Consider the following 18024-nt stretch of genomic DNA (forward strand, 5'->3'; position numbering starts at 1 on the left):
TGTGTTCTATATTCAGCATCCGAAGAAGAAGCCTACAGAAATGTTTTGTGAGTATGCTACTCGCTGGAGGTCCGAAGCTGCTAAGGTCAGACCCGCCATAAAGGAGGAACAAATGAACAAATTCTTGTCAGGGCTTAGGACCCGCAGTATTATGAACGACTAATGATGATTGAAAGCCACAAATTTTCCGACATTATCAAACTGGGTGAAAGAATTGAAGAGGGTATCATAAGCGGTATAGTTACAAACTTTGAGGCCTTGCAAGCTACAAATAAGGCTTTACAATCCGGTGATGTGTCCAAGAAAAGGGATGTAGGAGCCGTGATGGTTGCACAAAGGACCAAATCTCCTACCAAATACCAAACTTACCCAACAAATCCACTCACATATTAGCCTACTCCAAACTACCAAGCACCCTCACCCTCTTACCAAACTCCACCGCTACCTTATCAATCACATCCACCTCCCACATATCAGCCTACTTCGCCCAGATATTCCCAACCCACACATGTCCACCAAACTTACAATGCTCAACCATCCCACCATCACTCACCTCCCGCCCGTTAAAACTTCCCTAGACCCCAACCTAATTTTGATCACAGACCTCCAAAATAATATACAACCATTGCTTAACCCATTGACCAACTATATGAAAGACTCAAAGTTGTTGGTTATGTCACCCCCATCCCTGCTGCAACCCCTGAGAGTCCTTATCAGTGGGTTAACCCAAACAAATCCTGTGCATACCACTACGGCATGAAGGGGCACACCATTTATGAGTGTCGTTCCTTGAAAGATAAGATACAATCTTTAATTGATAACAAGATTATTGTGGCAAAGGAACCCACTCCAAACGTCCGCAATAACCCTCTACCAGACCATAAGGGTAGAGGTATTCACATGATTGAAATAGAGGATGATTGGGACCCCGAGGGATCAATCGGGTTGATCGTAGAAGGTGATGACCCAATGAAGCCAATAGTTACTCTTAATCCAATCATAGTCTAGATTCAGCCATCTGGGGACGCTGAGGTAAATATGTCTGTGCCACTTGTGTTTTAAGCAGCGTCATTTGCAAAGACACCAGCGACAATTGAGGTCGAATTCATGTCTTCGGCAAATGCACCTGCACCGTTTGAAGTTTCAGTTTTACCACCCAAGGCACGTGCTCCATTTGGAGTAAGGATAGGCACGCCAGTCCCAGTGGCGATGTCTACCATGCCACCATTCTATACAAATGTTGTACCCTGGGACTATACAGTCGAGGCGAAAAGAAAGGGAAAGGTCAGGATAGAAGAAACTGTCGCAACAGAGGGTACGACAAGAACTGGTAGAGTCTATACCCCTGAACATCTAGCTGAATCAAGCAAGCAGGCCTCCAATCGGCCGCCCCTCATTGAGACAGGTCCAGACGACCTTTGGAGGAAAATACAGGCCAAGGAATATTCGGTCATCAACCAGTTAAATAAGATGCCTCCATAAACATCCATTCTCTCTCTGCTGCAAAATTCTGAGATGCACAAGAATGCTTTGTTGAAGGTGCTAAATGAAGCGTACGTACCAAGTAACATCACTAGCGGGGTAATGGATAATATGGTAGGACAAATGCTGGAAAGCCATAAGATCACCTTTTATGAGGATGAGCTGCCACCTAAAGGGATGGGGCACAACAAAGCACTGCACATCACCGTGCAATGCAAAGACTACTTCATTACCAGAATCCTGATTGATGGAGGTTCCAGTCTTAACATTTGTCCGCTAGTAACACTCAAGAAGCTGGGTAAATGACTGCATGAGATAAAGGATGGAGCAATCAATGTGAAAGCCTGTGATGGTTCTCAGAGGTCCACCATTGGTAAGATTAGTCTATGCCTGCAGATGGGACCAACCTGGTTTGAAGTCGATTTCCAAGTGATAGATGTACCAGCGTCTTACAACTTGCTGTTAGGACGACTATGGATTCATGTTGCTGGGGCCGTAGCATCAACACTGCATTAGGCAGTAAAGTTTAAACAGTGACGGTAGCAACCCTATATACAGTCGTCAAAGAATTCCGGCGATTGAGGGAGAAAGAAAGCTGGGTGGAGAAATTTACCACCACATTGAGCGGGTCAATGCTATCGACAAAGACAAATGGTGGGATAGCAAAATCGAGAGTATACTGAGTTGGAGTGGGTACGAACCTGGCAAAGGGCTCGGCAAGAACCTCCAAGGAATCTCTAAACCCATAAAACTCAAGAAACATGGCACTACCTTCGGTTTGGGATATGAATACACCTAGGAAGAATTCAATAGCTGGTTGCCACCATGGCACGGTCATTACTACCTACTAGAGCAGCCAATACCACATCCGGAGAAGACCCTCAAACATGCCGACATTATTTATAGGTCAGACGAAGAAGAAGAACTTGCAACAGTGAAGAACTTGTTTTTAGATGACGATGATATGGACTGTTGTGTTATTCTCGAGGAGGAGGGGGTGAAAGGCCCTTCCATACAGGCTGTGAGCGGAGGGGCACATCTCAAGAATTGGACCATCAGGACAACCAAAGCTCGACGAGCCTCGGGGTATCAAGGCTAAAACAAGCATTATTCATTGTTTTTTTTACTAAATGACTTTCTTTTCGCATTTTTCAATTCCCGCAATAAGATCTTCGATGTTCAAAATAGTTATTCAATTCATCAAAAGCATTTTTGATTTTTCTTATGAATCAATACTTATTGCTATCGCTTTCTCTCAATACTTTACCTATATAGCATTACTATTACTTGTCTTGATGAACCAATGATTGTGATATGCAATGAGATAACACAACAAATGGACATGGATTCAGAAGAAGATGACATACCTGACGAGATTGTCAAAGAGGTTGAGAACTTTAAGAACAGACCTAAGTCTAACCTGGATGAGACTGAAATTATCAACTTGGGAGATGCAGAAAATGCTAAGGAAATGCGAATCGGCATTCAGCTATCGCCATCGGAGAAGAAAGAATACATGACTGGTCTGAGTACGTCTATTGTGGCTTACAAACTGCCAATCGATCCAATGTGTCCACCAGTAAAGTAAAAGCTCAGAAAGTTCAAGCCTTATATGAGTTTGAAAATCAAGAAAGAAGTCACAAAGCAGATCAATGCTAAGGTTCTCAGGGTAGTAGAATACCCGACATGGTTAGCCAATATTGTGCCAATGTCAAAGAAGTATGGGAAGGTCATAGTCTGTGTAGACTACCGGGATCTCAACCGGGCCAGTCCGAAAGACGACTTCCCTTTGCCAAATATACACATCCTGATTGACATTGCGCCAAGCATGAGCTACAGTCATTCGTAGATTGCTTCGTTGGTTATCATCAGATCTGGATGGATGAGGAAAATGATAGAGAATCATAGACAGTGTCATGAGAAGTTATCATTTGCTTTATTGGGATACCGCACCACAGTCTGCACATCAATTGGGGCAACCCCCTCTATGCTGGTTTATGGTACAGAGGCAGTCATTCCCGCCGAGGTAGAAATCCCTTCCCTAAGGATCATACAAGAAGCCGAGCTCGATGATGCAGAATGGGTAAAAAGTTGTTATGAACAACTAGCCCTTATAGACAGAAAGAGAATGAATGCAATTTTCCATGGTCAACTCTATCAGAACAGAATGTCCAGAGCTTTCAACAAGAGAGTCAGGTCGAGACAGTTCCCACCGGGGTAGCTGGTACTAAAGAAAATTTTTCCGCATCAGGACGAAGACAAATGGAAATTCTCTCCCAACTGGCCGGGTCCATACATGGTTCACCGGGTTCTGATAGGAGGAGCCCCCATACTTGTAGAAATGGACGGAGAAGTCTGGCCAAAGCTGATTAATTCAGATGCAGTCAAACATTACTATGTGTAATCGTTATGCTTTCCTTATATGATGTAATTGAACTATGCCTGAACTGATTCCCGTTTAAGAGGGGATATGTAGGCAGCCCTATGGGTTCGATCACAATTCAAATAAAAATTTTATTTCCCCCGCAATTGGAAACTGGGGCAGAATTTTGAGGAGGACCCTTAAAATTCTGAAGTAATTTATGTCGATCTTTTCAAGCAATAGTCAGGAGCATCAACCCATCAAACTGGGGCAGAATTTTGAGGAGGACCCTCAAAATTCTGTAGAAAGAGAGGTTGCAATGTCCAGAACCACGTCACAGTCGTCGGTTCATCTAAAGCCTTTTATTATATGCTTATGTCATACTTTTATAAATCATGCATGTTTATTATCAAAACTACTTTGTTTAGCAACGCTACCCCAATGATACATACATATCACCAGATCAAAGTCGTGCAGGTCAAGCAAAGCCAGCGGGGATACGAACTAACCTCCCCCTTTACAAAACTCACAATTTTTCTTTGGATACAGGAACTTGGACTGCGAAATCATCAAACATACTATACACCCATGGTTCAAACATTATTTAGAAATACAACCCTCCGAACTGTTGCACTTACCAACATTTGCTATCTGCACACACCAGTGATATTCCCCAGCGATCACAATGTCGCAATCTGCTATCAGCTAAGAAAGCTCTACTAACATTTGCCTTTTTATTTCTTGCATAAGGCTACCATTCTGCGTTCCGAGACTAAACACTGTCTCCATCTGCATTTCTGCATTGCATAAGGCTACCATTCTGCTTTCTGAGACTAAACGTTGTCTCCATCTGCATTTCTGCATTGCATAAGGCTACCATTCTGCCTTCTGAGACTAAACGCTGTCTCCATCTGCATTTTTCATTGCATAAGGCTACCGTTCTGCCTTCCTAGACTAAAGACTGTCTCCATCTGCATTTCTGCATTGCATAAGGCTACCATTTTGCCTTCCGAGACTAAACGTTGTCTCCATTTGTATTTCTGCATTGCATAAGGCTACCATTTTGCCTTCCAAGACTAAACGCTGTCTCCATCTACATTTTGTATTGCATAAGGATACTATTCTGCCTTCCAAGACTAAATGCTGTCTCCATCTGCCTTTATGCATTGCATAAGGCTACCATTTTGCCTTCCGAGACTAAAGGCTATCTCCATCTACATTTTGCATTGCATAAGTCTACCGTTCAGCCTTCCAAGACTAAATGATTTCTCCATCTGCATTTTTGCATTGCATAAGGCTACCATTCTACCTTCCGAGACTAAACCCTCTCTTCATCTGCATTTCTGCATTGCATAAGGCTACATTCTGCCTTCCGAGACTAAACATTGTCTCCATCTGTATTTACATAAGACCAAACACTACCTCACTATATTTCAGGGGCTGATAGATCGCCTTATACTGCATCTACCTGGCTGAAAGATCCCCTCATACTGCATCTCATGGGCTGAAAGATCGCCAAATATTGCATCTCATGGGCTGAAAGATCGCCAAATTATCCAAAGGCATCATCGTTCGAAGGCACCATCTTCATAGCCCGAGAACACCATGTCATGGCCTGAGGATCCTTTTTTTAAAATCTTTGCATATCATTATTCAAAGGCATCATGGTTTGGAGGCACCATCTTCATAGCCCGAGAGCATCATTTCATGGCCTGTGAATCCTTTATTGCATGCTTCATGGCCGAGGACATCATAGTCTAAGGACGTCATCTTAACCGTTCGAAGACAACATTCATGGTTCGACGGGAATTTGTATCATGTTTAAATTTATGCATAGTATACATTTGCATTATTTCTAATTGCAGGTGCACCGGCGAGCAACGACCATCTCGGCAGGAGCGATCCCGCTCCATTTACCGCAACCATATCAAACCTAATCATTCCAACAAACCTACCATGCACCCGACCCTAGATATTGCATGTGTTCTCGAAAAGCCTCCATCGGCATGCTCCGCCAACAGATCCTAAACTACATATGGCCTGATTCTTGTAAAACCAGGGATATGTAGGTAGCTCAGAAGGCAGAACGCGGCCTAAACCTCTTCGAACCATTTCGTTCAGTCAAAATTGGTCATCATATCTTTACCCGACAACTCTTTCATCCTTTCCGGGTAAAGAGGGGCAGTTGTTGATACCTAATTTTTTTCTATATTTTTTAATATGAAAAATACCTTAAAAGTAGCATGTATATTCATATATAAGTATGTACAAGTATTTTATTATTTTTCCTTCATTTTTAAAGGTTTTTAAACTAATTATTTCTCTATTTTTATCCATAAAAATCCAATAATTATTTCTAGAATTAATATTTTTGGTAATTTATTTATTGTAATCTCATATTTATGCCAAAATATAGCTAAGATAATTTTTGCTTATTTTTACAAATTTATTTAGTATTTTTAAAGCTGAATTACATATAATTGCAACATTAGCATCTTTTAGGATTTAATTGTGTTTATATTTATAAAAATTAAGTCCTGTATTTTTAAATTGTTAATTGTATGTTATGAATCATTTTAGTGCTTTCAATTTATTTTCAGAAATTAGTTTGCTATTTTTTATAAAATAAATAGGGGAAAATGGCTATTTAAAATCTAGCCAGATTTCATTTCAATTACAGCCTAAAATTGAACCCAATTTTTCGTCCCAATTCCCCACTCAAACCCGCCCCCTAACTCAATTTGCATGACCCAACCTGGTCTCCCACTTAACCCTTTTAATCCCACCCGTTGATCATTTAGATCAACGGCTCCCGTTCCCCCTTACCTTTTTTAACCCTGAACGACCTCTAAGCCTAAATCATTTTCCACCTACCTCCGCCCTTGAATTCCCCTTCTCTCTCAACTCTCTCTGAAACTCTTACAAACCCTAGCCGCCGCCATCAGACTACACCCTAATCCACCCTAAGCCCTGCCTTATCCATGCCCCCTTGTGGTCATTTGAGACATGTACCAGCCTCCCATGGCTATTGGGTGTTCGTTTCTGAGGTTTCATGGCCAGTCCTCGAGGGAATCTGGTCCAGTATCTGTTCGACCTTCGTTCATGGCTCTTCTCCGGCCATCCACGACCTTTCTCCGGCCACTCATGATCTTTCAAGGCAGATCCTTGACTTTTCTGGTTAGATCGGAAACTTTCAAGGCCTTTCTCACCTTTCCTTGGTTTTTCGAAACCCTAATCTTTAAGATATTGCAACTTCCTTTCAGATCTGCTTTAGACCTGTACTTACTATGATTTTCTTAAGTGTTTCTCGAAGGTTCTTTAACTTTGCTTTCAAAACGACTTTTTTTTCGATTAGGGTTTTCCTTTAAATTATTTCAAAAATCTCTTCTATGACTTTGACGTGTTTGTGATTTTGCTATGTTTTACTTATGTTGTTCTTCTATCTGAGTTAGCATGTTGAAAACCCTAATTTTTTTGGGTCACATTCGAATCCTGAAGTTATTTGTTTAAAGGTGTACTTATTTAATTAAGTTCCTCATTCTTGTTTGACTTATTTGTGTTACTATATTTTAAATTCGATTGTTGTTGAAAAACCCTAGGTCTTTGGGTCTGAAATTGTTTGTTTAATTACTTGACTCGATTGAAAGCTTTTGTTTTAGAATCTCTTTTCTTTATGTGACTTATCTTTCAACTCGACTATGGCTGAAACCCTAACTTTTCAGAAGATTTCCTCACCTGTTACTGTGAGACCTTTACTTATTTTTACTCTCTTCTTAACTTTGGCTATACGTGTGAGCCTTGACTATCTAGCTTTGTTCCCTATTGAATCCTATGCTTATTTATGCTACTATTGTATGCTGTTTTTTTTTTGCCAACGTGCTTGGCCTCGCATGTCTGATGTTCTGTTCACTCTGTTTATATACTGAAGTGCAGAAGCATGTTTCTTCCTTAATTGATCGTAATCTTATGACTGATTTCAAGAACTTTTCCTTTATGAACTCTAATTTCACTCGCCTGTTTAAAGTTAATTGATTCCTTTCCTTTACTATGATATTTTGCCTTACTGAATCTTTTTCCAAAATAAGTATATTTCTGTACTTAGACTCGATTACTTACTTAATATTTTTACTACTCCTTTAATGACAATAATTAGTCTGTCTCTAAACTGATTTCTTTCCTTATTTGAATCTGTTATTACTCGTTAAACAGTGATTCCTTAATTAAAGGGAATTGTTGACACCCAATTTTTCCCTGTATATTTTTTAATATGCAAAATACTTTCAAAATAGGATATGTATGCATATATAAGCATGTCCAAATATTTTATTCTTTTTCATAATTTTTAAAAGATTTTTAAATAAATTTTTTGCCCTATTTTATCCAGAAAAACCCAATAATTATTCCCAAAATTATCATTTTGGTGATTCATTTATTCTACTTTCATATTTATGCTAAAATATAGCTAAGATAATTTTTGCATACTTTTACAAATTTATTCAGTATTTTTTAATCTAAATTGCATATAATTGTAATATTAGCCTCTTTTAAGATTTAACTACGTTTATATTTTTAAAAGTAAGCACGAAATTTTTATATGATAATTATAGATTTTAAATCATTTCAATACTTTTAATTTGTTTTCAGAAAATAATTTGCTATTTTTATAAAATAAATAAAAGAAAAGTGGCTATTTAAAATCTAGCCCAATTGTGTTTCAATTGTAGCCTGAATTGAACCCCCATTTTAAACCCAATTACCCAGCCCAAATCTTAATCGTACCCGACCCCGACCCAATTTAAATAACCCACCCCGATTCCTTACCTACCAGTTTTATGCAGGCCGTTGATCAAAATGATCAACGACACTAGACCTCCTTTCCTAATTAAACCCAAAGACCCCCCTAACCATAACCATTTCACACACCCAGTCACCTCTGAATCCCCTTCTCTCTCAATCCCCTCTCAAACCCTCTCCAACCCTACCCGCCGACATCAACTACAAATCCTAATATCTTCCAAATCCATGGCTTCCAAGGTCATCGGAGACCTGTATCCACCTTCCATGGCTCCTACGTGCTCGATTATCATGATTTCGAGGCTAGATCTTGAGAAAGCTTGGGACAGACCTTGGTCGATGTCAGTTTATAGCCATTCTCCGGTCGTCTTTGACCTTTCTCCAGCCAGCCATGGCTATTCGAGTCCGACTCTTAACTTTCCTGCTCAGATCGATGATTTTCAAAGCCTTTCTCACCACTTGAGGTTCTTCTGAAACCCTAGACTCTAAGGTTCTTCCGATTTCTTCTAGATCTGTTTCAGATCTATGTTTACTCTAAACTTCTAAACATTCTCTCAAAGTTCTTTTAAAACTCTACCATCAAAACCCCTTATCTTTCTGATTAAGGTTCTATTAAGTAATTTTGAAACCCTTCTTTAATTTTTGATATGTTTTGCTGTGTTTGCTCGTATTATCCTTCTGCCTGAGTTTGCATGTTAAAACCCCTAATTTCTTTTAACTATTTATTAAATGAATATTTGTTTGCCTGAGTTTTTGTCTTATCTGTCTATTTATCTTGTTTTTTTTTAAAAAGAAACCTTTCTATTGTTGAAAATCTTATGGCTTTGGGCCTGAGACTGCTCGTGTAAGTGCAGAAGTTCCTTTTCGAAATCTCTTTGTATTTCTATCTTCTCTTTAACTCGCCTATGTTGAAAACCTTTATTTTTCTAGGTTTCTTTGTTTGATTTTGTGACAGGCATGTTCTTGTTTAAGTCTCTGTGACTATCTCGCTTTGAATGTGTTTCTACTGAGTTTCTTATGCCTAACTTACATCAGCTCTGTGTGCTTGTGTTCATCTCGACTGGTCAAGACTTTCCTCTTTGCTTGCTATGTTTGGTTACTCATATCTCACTCTATTTATATGTTAAAACATGATTCATGACTCTCTCTTTGATTGACTCTGAGCTCCCTATTTCTTGGCTTGATTTGAAAATTTCCCTTTAGACTTCTGATTCTCCTATTTTAACTTGGTTTATTGCGTATTCATGGGAACTCATGTTACTCTCCTTAAATCAGTAATTTTGAATCCTTGATTCCATGATTTACTATGTGCTGATTTCGATTATCTCCACATTCTGCAACTTTATTTTGTTTTCTTACTTTATTTAGTTAACGGAGTATTTTTCTAATTCTTCATTGGTTGTTTCCTTAATTGAACCCCTATATACTTACCCCTCATTGTCTACTTTATACATAATGCTCTACTTGATTTCTTTCCTTAAACATTTTCTGTCCATTACCGTTGGTTGATTGCCCTTTCATTAAAGGAGTACCTGCATTGACTTGATTCTGATTAGTACTTGGTTCCACAATTACTATACAATTATAATTCTTGCCTTATTTTACATGGTTTCTAACTACTATATATACATACTCCCTCATTAACACAAAGACACGAACACTTTTAGTTCTGAACTCACACTTACGCTCAAAATACTCTCTCTTGCTTTGTTACTGGTATTGTGGCCTGTTTAGCTGGCTGAAAGCCAAAGCTATATTTCGAAGTCCTGCTACTTTTCTTTACTGCACTTTGCTTCTTTGACTGGTATGTTCTAATTAAGTTTTTAGCATCAACCACAACATGGTTACTTAATGATTCTTGCATTCTTGTCTGCCTACTGCTTATATTTAATTCAGTACCCTTATTTTGCATGTTGTAACTTCTTTCTCATGTTCTTAATTAATGCATTATGAATCCTAAATCCCTGCCCTAGTATGTTTAATACTTATGGTTTGTTTGGGGTATGACAGCATTGAACATTGCTGAGCATGACCCAAACTTGATCCTCCTAGGATCATAACCTCTATGTTTTCCTTTTATGTTGTATGCTCTGGTTGACTTTTCAAGCATGATATCACTCCCTATTGCTGTGCATGCCTATAATCGACCTATGCCTAAGTATATAGGCTCATTGCAATGGATTCCCAAACCTCTTCCCCCGTGAAATTATCGACTTGTTTGAAGTGTTAATGGTTGTTTCCCAGCACCTCTTTCCCCTTCTTTACTTCCTTAGTTCTTAAAGCTCTGTTTCGGTACTTGCACTCTCCTCTTAGACTTAAGTTCTCCCCCCTCATGTTAGCCTTGCCTTGGGACCCATGATCTCCCTCTGAACTTGGAAACATGAGGACTGGCATTTCCATACTGCACTTGTCCCTATTCTGGTTATGAAACTTGAGTGTGAGCACTGCCCGGGGTCCTACTGAAGCCCTTAGGGAACTCTGACATACTCAAGGCTGAGAAAGGCTTTGGATCAATGGTATTTTGAGTTGGTTCATCTCATAACTCAGTGAGAAAGTTAAGAATCAATCTTCCTCTGGTTGTAATTCTTTTCTTTGCATTTTCTGATATATTTAGTATTCCTGGTTTGTAATAAGTTATAACAAACATTTGGGGCTAGCTAGTGAAAAGGTTGGGTAACTATGCATGCAAGGGTAGAAAATATGCCTATAGGACTACTTTAAATTCTGCATATTCAACTGCATTTAGACAATACGCCTATAGGACTACTTTAAATCCTACATATTCAACTGCATTAGAAATCATGCCTATATGGTATTTTAGTTCTGCAAACTGCATTTAGAAATCATGCCTATAGGGTATTTTAATTCTGCATATTGCATTTAGAAACCATGTCTATAGGGCTTCTTATTCAACTTCACATCTAGATGACCTGCCTATAGGATTTCATTCAAAAATTCTGCATGTTTGTCACTGTTAGATATCCTATTTTAGGGCCCAAATGGGTATAACCCAGTAACATGTTAAAATCAGTAACATGTAGAAATCATGCTTGTAGGGATTTTTAAATAAGCCCGATCCGCTTCATTTACATTCAATGTTAGATATCATGTTCATATTTAATAAAACCAGTAATAGTGGATACCATCACTTGCAGAATCTGTAACCAGTCTGTTTAATTTTGTCCATTTTGAATCTCCTTTTAATAGTCTAATTCCCTCACTTAACAAGGTTTAGCAAGCAAAACTATAAGATTTCAAAAAATTCGTTTTGAGTTTTCACTGTCTCATCACCTTCTGAACTCAGTAGATATCATGCTTTTAGGGTATCATCAATATACACTTAGGCAAGCCTTAGAGTAATAACTGTAAGCTGGATCCGCTTTTGCTAATTGCTACAAACCAACAGGCAGGCCCGATTCAGACTTGTTACCTGAGTTATGTAATAAACTAAACTGCTTCAATAATTGGGCTCCCCTCGTCTTTAGTATTTAATCAGACTTAAAAAGTATGTGTAAGTCATGATAGTTATGTGCTTCTATTCAAGGAGGTGCATTTGAGCCTTTGTCTGTTTACACGTTTCCCCTTATATGCCATATTATCTGTTTTGTATATCGCCTTAGAATTTTTACCTTTGAAACTTCCAAATAGGCCTAATATCCCTCCCCTTTAGGATTAGTAGTCCTAAGTACCTCCGAGACTGATAGGAATGGGATGGGTAATAGCATGCAATAGTGTTCGAGACCAATTCGCGCTTTAGTACCTTAAACAGGGTGGGAAAGGGTAGATATGGATATGATGACCACACGATAATGTCACTTGTAGCCCCTCATTGAGGAGTGATTAACAGACATAGTGTGGGGTGATCCATATTAAATATAAACCTAGGACCCCTTTATTTTATTTGCAAACTCTTTTTTTTAAAACGCTTCTTTAAAGTGTTCTTCCTTTTATATGTTCAAATCCCCTCTTATTTGAGCCTTATTTGCCTATATGTTAATTGCACCCCAAATACACAATAATTGTCTAGCCGGAAACCACACTAGTGGATCCTGAGGGTGCCTAATACCTTTTCCTTAGGATACTTTCAAGCCCTTACCTAATATCTAGTTATTCAAATGAATTAGAATTGAATTTCTATTGTTGTCCTAATGCACCTTAATCATTAGGTGGCGACTCTTCAAACACAAAACCCAGTTCCCAAAAGGAATGAGTTGTCCCTCCAAATGTCATAACCCCGATTTCGCGAGAAAAATAGGGTGCGACAGCATGGCGACTCCGCTGGGGTATTTTAGTCTTTTACCATTTCAGACTATTATTGTGAATTTACGCTTCTTTATGTGCAATTACTTGTTTATTTCCTTTATGCATTCAATTCCCTTTTCAACTGCAAAACTGACTTATCTTTTGTTTCTTTCCTTTACCACTTTCCTTTACTACTGCTTTAAATTATGAAACTGTTGTATCTACTGGTTTCTTACACGTGCAAATATGTGACAACATGTTTTTAATTATTGCATAATCATGCTCCACATCATATTCCACTCGTGCCAAACAAATCCCATAGCAACGCTTACAATGAGTGGTTGTGCTCTTCCGATATTATCACCCTCTAAATCTGGAAAAGGCGTATTTGCGGTAAAACCAGTCGATCAACGGTGTAGTAAAAGGTTCCGTGCCTTTCCCCCTTGAGTTGTTCGATCAAGGGTACCAATCCAAAATCCCATAGAATCCTTTCTCTTTTTAAACTGTGCATGCATCATGGTCAAACCTAGTCGAGTCAGTTATGTTGTCCGCATAATGACCACGTTCTGTGTATTTATTTGGAGAACTAAATACTTTATGCCAATTATTGATATTAAATAGTCGAGTCTGGTGGGGGTAAGGGCCTAACCTTATTTGTCTTGCAGAAATATGAGGCACGAAGTCCCCAAATTCGGCACGGTCACCAACATCCACCCAAAGTTGCTAAGTTGGTGGGAGTATCTTCACTCCAGTGATCAAACTCTTGTCCGGAAATATTTGGGAAACCTACCTTCTCTCTTGGAAATCTTACCCAACAATAAGATCATAGAAGCTGCCACTTTATTCTGGGATTGTGAGAGATCTGTGTTCCGCTTCAGGGATATTGAAATGACACCCTTTCTAGAAGAGATAGGTTGATTGGCCGGTATAACATGGGAAACTCCGGGTTTGTTAATGCCTGAGAACCGCAAGGGCAGGCATTTCCTCAAAATGATGGGTTTGAAGAAGTATCCAGAACTAACATGTTTGAAAGAATCCTACATCCCTTTTAATTATTTGTACGAGAGGTACGGTCACATCAAATCCTACCGTACCTATCCTGACGAGTTTGCCATCACATCATTAGGGCATATTCACCGAAGGGTCTTTGTATTCATGTTTTGTTTTATGGGGTTGATCGTGTTTCCAATGAAGAAAGCAAAGATCCACACCAGGCTAGCTATGATAACTAAAACCCTAATGGAAGGAATTGGTGGGCAACCTTTCAATATCGTGCCCATGATTATTGCAGAGATATACCGAGCCTTGGAGAAGTGTCAACAAGGAGCCAAGCACTTCGAAGGCTACAATTTGCTAATTTAGCTCTGGCTCATGGAGCATCTCCAAAGGGGTGAATACTAACAAGAGATTCAGCAAAGAGATTGGGATGATCATATCGGTTTCCATCATCCGAGGCGAATGAATTGCATGCCCAATATGTTCGCCCAGCCAGAAGATGCCAAAAGATGGGTAGAGTTATTCGATAATCTAACCGAGGACCGGGTACAACAGATGTTCAAGTGGTTCCCTACCGAGGAGTTCATCGCCCGATCCAGGGACGCACCATTTCTGATACTGATTGGTCTAAGAGGAACGTACCCTTACGTCCCTCTCCGGGTTATGAAGCAAGCAGGTAGGAAGCATGTTATACCTAGGGCCGACAAGATGAGTCATTTTCGGGCTAACTTCAAGGTTGATGATAGTCCTTATAAGTTCCAAGCTCAGTATATGTGGCACTACAAGATCATCGTGGGGAGATATACCATCGAGCCAAACAGATACCACGCTGGTTGCGCTCCCTACTATTCAGGCTAGTTGGAAGATAATCACGATGGTTTGGGCAAGCCAGGGTTTGCTAGGGGCCACAGGATCATAGATGAAAGGGCCGAGGCACAGGTCAAATGCAACCAACTACGCAAGAGAATTCGGGAGTGCGAAAGTGAGCACCATGAGATACAAGAAGCCAACCAAAAGTTGATTGAGGAGTGGAAAGACATGGCTGTCAGTGCCAACAAGCGATTGGGATACTTGGTGCGAGGCATAGTGGAGCTAGAAAGGAAATTCCTCAAGAGGGTCGAAGACTACCAAAATGCTGAACGAAACGAAGGCGGACATCTAGACAGAGCCTAGCTATTGCTGGGACTTCGCGAATGAGGAAAGCTATTCGACGGAGCCAAAGATGTCGAGTCTGGGGAAGGTCCTTCTGGGACCAAGTAGATAGGAGTTTTTCTTTTGCTTTATGAAATGTAATAAGGCCAATGGCCATTAGTGATATTTATTTCATGTTTGTTTAGTGTCGATTTGGGATTCGTCTACCTTTTATCAATAAAATGAGGCATTTAGCGTCCTAAGTTCTCCAAATTAATTTGTCGCTAGGCCTACCTCAGGCATAATGAGGTCCCCAAATTAGGATACGTTTACATTCTACACTATGTGTTTAAATATCACAACGTTTTTTATAATCCTCACTAGCTTGTTACCTTTTTGTTTTTACTTGTTGTTTATTATTCCCCTACCTAAAGGTTAGTTTGTGCACTCTGGCAACATCATCTTATTTCACGAGATCCAAGGGCCCTCCACCCACTCTTCCTCTTAGTACTGTCAGGAACAAGAACAAGGGAAAGATGGAAAATTTGAACAACACCAGAAAGGAGAACTCAACTGAACGGGTAGAGGTCATTCATGGTCATGGTACTCTGGTTCCTAAGGAAAATGTATCCCAACTTGAACAAAAGCTGCTGAAATTCTAGGAAGAACTCGATCAGGTTCAAAATTTGGCAAATCTGTCATTTTCCCTCACTACTCCCAACATCAATTTCCCAAATGCTCAGAACCCTAATCCTCCACAGAATATCCCAAAGAAACAAAACCATCCCATTCCTCACCACCACTGCAACACCTGCCATACCTCAAATAACACTCCACTGCTCATCCCCGAACCCCTAATTTCCACAAATGACCACTTCCACACCCACCATAACACCCCCATCTATGTGGAGACTATGCCACATTCTGCCCAACCCATCTCAAACACACTCGAGTCTGATGATAAAGACTCGCTCATCAGGAACCTGGCCAAAGAACTTAAGAAATTGACTAGCCGAATTTAAGGCGTTGAAGGAAGCAAGGGAATTGAGGGGCTGAACTATGAAGATCTTGGCATACAACACAATGTCAAACTACCAGAGGGATACCAACCTCCGAAGTTCGAAATGTTTGATGGTACGGGGGATCCAAGGGTCCATTTGAGAACGTACTGTGATAAGCTGGTCAGAGTGGGGAAAAACGAGAGAATCTGCATGAAGCTTTTCACGAGGAGTCTAAAAGGACATGCTCTGTCTTGGTATATTAGTCAGGATCCAAAGAAGTGGTCAAATTAGGTAAGCATGGCGTCCAACTTCATGGACAGGTTCAGGTTCAACACCGAGAATGCGCTGGATGTATTTTATATTCAGAATCTAAAGAAGAAGCCTACAGAAGCATTTTGTGAGTATGCTACTCGCTGGAGGTCCGAAGCTGCTAAGGTCAGACCTGCCTTAGAGGTGGAACAGATGAACAAATTCTTTGTTCGGACTCACGACCTGTAGTTTTAGGAAAGGCTAATGTTGATTGAGAGCCATAAATTTTCTGACATCATCAAACTGGGTGAAAGGATCGAAGAAGGCATCAAAAGCGGTATGGTTACAAACTTCGAGGCCTTGCAAGCTACAAATAAGGCCTTACAGTCTGGTGGTGTGTCCAAAAAAGGGACATAGAGGCCGTAATGGTTGCACCAAATCCTCCAATCACATATCATCCTACTCCGAACTACCAAGCACCATCACCTTCCTACCAAACTCCACTACCCGCTTATCAATCACCTCCACCTCCCACATATCAGCCTACTTCAACCAGATATTCCCAACACGCACATGTTTACCAAGTCTACAATACTCAACCATCCCATTATCAATCACTTCCTACATGCCAAAACATTCCTAGACCTCGACCAAATTTTTACCACAGACCTCCTAAACAATACACAACCATTGCTGAAACTATTGACTAGTTGTATGAGAGACTCAAAGCTGCTAGTTATGTCACTCCCATCCCTGCTGCAACCCCTGAGAACCCCTCTCAGTGGGTTAAGCCAAACAAATCCTGTGAATACCATTCCGGCATAAAAGGGCACACCATCGATGAATGTCGTTCTTTGAAGATCCAGGCTTTGATTGACAACAAGATTATTGTGGCGAAGGAACCTGCTCCTAATGTCCTCAATAATCCTCTATCAGACCACAAGGGTGGAGGTGTTCACATGATTGAAATAGAGGATGACTGGAATCCCGAGGGATCGATTGGTTTGATCGCAGAAAGTGATAACCCAAAGAAACCAATAGTTACTCTTAATATGATCGTAGTTTAGATACATACCTCTGGAAACACCGAGGTAAACATGTCTGTGCCACTTGAGTTTGAAGCAACGTCATCTGCAAAGATACCAGCACCAATTGAGGTTGAATTCATGTCTCCGATAAATGCACCCACACCGTTTGAAGTTGCAGTTCTACCACCCAAGGCACATGATCCATTCGGAGAAAGGTCATCCATGCCAATCCCAGTGGCGATGTCGACCATGATAGCCGAGGCAAGGAGGAAAGGCAAGGTCAGGTTTAAAGAGACTATTGCCGCATAGTGTATGACGAGAACTGGTGTAGTTTATACCCCAGAACATCTAGCTGAGTCAAGATAGCAGGCCGCTAACAAGTCACCCATCATTGATACCGATCCAGATGATCTTTGGAGAAAGATACAGGCCAAGGAATACTAAGGCGCACAATAATGCTCTGTTGAAGGTGCTGAGTGAAGCATACGTGCCAAGCAACATCACTGGTGGTGAAATGCTAACATGGTAGGACAGGTATTAGAAAGTCACAAGATCACTTTTCATGAGGATGAGCTGCCACCTGAAGGGTTGGGTCACAACAAAGCACTGCACATCACCGTGCAATGCGAAGACTACTTCATCACCAGGATCGTAATTGATGGGGGTTCCAGTCTCAACATTTGTCCACCGGTAACACTAAAAAAGTTGGGTAAAGGATTGCATGAAATAAAGGACGGAG

This window comes from Nicotiana tabacum, chromosome 1 (assembly GCF_000715075.1).
Source record: "Nicotiana tabacum cultivar K326 chromosome 1, ASM71507v2, whole genome shotgun sequence".
Classification (NCBI taxonomy): domain Eukaryota; kingdom Viridiplantae; phylum Streptophyta; class Magnoliopsida; order Solanales; family Solanaceae; genus Nicotiana; species Nicotiana tabacum.